This window comes from Triticum dicoccoides, chromosome 4B, assembly GCF_002162155.2.
Source record: "Triticum dicoccoides isolate Atlit2015 ecotype Zavitan chromosome 4B, WEW_v2.0, whole genome shotgun sequence".
Classification (NCBI taxonomy): Eukaryota; Viridiplantae; Streptophyta; class Magnoliopsida; order Poales; family Poaceae; genus Triticum; species Triticum dicoccoides.
Genome location: NC_041387.1, coordinates 14,107,896 through 14,110,796, shown reverse-complemented (window position 1 = coordinate 14,110,796; position 2,901 = coordinate 14,107,896).

The following is a 2,901-nucleotide window of genomic DNA, read 5'->3' as shown; positions in this document are numbered from 1 at the left end:
TCTTCTTCATGCTCTGAAAGGTTAGCGCTAATAATAACAGAATATATTTTCTTTTCATCAAGATAAGCATATTTAAGATTATCCGGCAACGATTTAAGCTCAAACACAGGATTACCCTTGGGTGGAGGAGGATCCCCTAGGATTTCAACAGGTAAATTGTGTTGCAGAATAGGTTCTTGTTTAAAGAATACTTCATCTATTTCCCTTCTTTCATTCATAAACATATCATTTTCATGATCTAGCAAATACTGTTCTAAAGGATCACTAGGAGGTACAACAATAGAGGCAAGACCAATAATTTCATCCTTACTAGGAAATTCTTCCTCACGATGTTGTTTACTAAATTTGGAGAAATTAAACTCATGAACCATATCATCCAAGCCAACAGTAACAATATTCTTTTCGCAATCTATCGTAGCATTAACAGTATGCAAGAAGGGTCTACCGAATATAATGGGACAAAAGCTATCTTGTGGAGAACCAAGAACAAGAAAATCAGCGGGATATTTGGTTTTCCCACACAAGACTTCAACATCTCTAACAATTCCCATTGGAGATATAGTATCTCTATTTGCAAGTTTGATTGTAACATCAATTTCTTCTAACTTTGCAGGTGCAATCTCATGCATAATTTCTTTGTATAAGTCAATGGGTATAACTCTAGCACTAGCACCCATATCACATAAGCCATGATAACAATGATCTCCTATTTTAACAAAAATTGCAATCACGATGAACAAGATGCATAGGGTAATACTTTTGATGAAATTCCAATTTCACTCTTTTATAGTTCCATGATCTCGTATCATCACATAGCCTATACCATGTCAATGCGTCTCCCCCCAAAGATAAAGGGTAAGCCTTCTTCTTAAAAACATCATTGGGTATACCTGCAAGCTTAAATAGTCCACAAATATCATCCAAAAAGCTTAGATGTTCGTCAAGATGCTTTGTTCCATCTCCTGCGAAAGTGTTCGCTAGCAGTTTTTCCATCATACCCGAAGGAATCTGAAAAGCTGTTTCATTTTCAATAGATTCAGTAGGTTCAGTAGGTTGAGGAGCAACTCTTGGCTCAAATGGACGGGGTGAAGATACCTCGAACAAGCCCCTCAGACAATTACTTTCCATAGTAACAAGTGACAGAAAATTTCAGCACACTAAATAAATTTTTCCTTACCAAATTCCACCTACCAAAGGCGCTTCACTCCCCGGCAACGGCGCCAGAAAAGAGTCTTGATGACCCACAAGTATATGGGATCTATCCTAGTCCTTTCGATAAGTAAGAGTGTCGAACCCAACGAGGAGCAGAAGGAAATGATAAGCGGTTTTTAGCAAGGTATTCTCTGCAAGTACTGAAATAAGTGGTAACAGATAGTTTTGTGATAAGATAAATTGTAACGAGCAACAAGTAACAAAAGTAAATAAAGTGCAGCAAGGTGGCCCAATCCTTTTTGTAGAAAAGTACAAGCCTGCACAAACTCTTATAATAGGAAAAGCGCTTCTAAGGACACATGGGAATATCGTCAAGCTAGTTTTCATCACGCTCATATGATTCGCGTTCGGTACTTTGATAATTTAATATGTCGGTGGACCGGTGCTTGGGTACTGCCCATACTTGGACAAGCATCCCACTTATGATTAACCTCTATTGCAAGCATCCGCAATTACAACAAAAGTATTAAGGTAAACCTAACCATAGCATGAAACATGTGGATCTAAATCAGCCCCTTATGAAGCAACGCATAAACTAGGGTTTAAACTTCTGTCACTCTAGCAACCCATCATCTACTTATTACTTCCCAATGCCTTCCTCTAGGCCCAAATAATGGTGAAGTGTTATGTAGTCGACGTTCACATAACACCACTAGAGGTTAGACAACATACATCTTATCAAAATATCGAACGAATACCAAATTCACATGACTACTAATAGCAAGACTTCTCCTTGTCCTCAGGAACAAACATAACTACTCACAAAGCATATTCATGTTCATAATCAGAGGGGTAATAATGTGCATATAGGATCTGAACATATAATCTTCCACCAAATAAACCAACTAGCATCAACTACAAAGAGTAATCAACACTACTAGCAAACTACTAGCACCAATCCTGGACTTGGAGACAAGAATTGGATATAAGAGATGAACTAGGGTTTGGAGATGAGATGGTGCTGCTGAAGATGTTGATGGAGATTGCCCTCTCCCGATGAGAGGAGCGTTGGTGATGACGATGGTGATGATTTCCCCCTCCCCGAGGGAAGTGTCCCCGGCAGAAAAGCTCCGCCAGAGCCCTAGATTGGTTCCGCCAAGGTTCCGCCTCGTGGCAGCGGAGTCTCGTCCCGAAAGGTTCTCTTTGATTTTTTTCTCATCGAAAGACTTCATATAGGAGAAGATGGGCGTCGGAGAGCCACCAGGGGTCCCACGAGGTAGGGGGCGCGCCCAGGGGGGCACCCTTGTGAGAAGGGTGTGGGCCCCCTGGTCTTCATCTTTGGCGACGATTTTTCTTTCTTTATTCTAAGGTATTCCGTGGAGTTTCAGGACTTTTGGAGTTGCGCAGAATAGTCCTTCAATATTTGCTCCTTTTCCAGCCCAGAATTCCATCCGCCGGCATTCTCCCTCTTCATGTAAACCTTGTAAAATAAGAGAGAATAGCCATAAGTATCGTGACATAACGTGAAATAATAGCCCATAATGCAATAAATATGATCATAAAAGCATGATGCAAAATGGACATATCTGACAGCTGCGCTGGTCTGGCCGTGGAGGAGTTGGACAGCGGCGCTGGTGCAGCTGTGGGGGAAGTGGACGACAGTGTTGGTGCGGCGACGTTGGAGGTAGAAGGCAGCGCTGCGGTGTCAACGGAGATGATGGATAGCGGCGCAATCTGACAGAAGGTTAA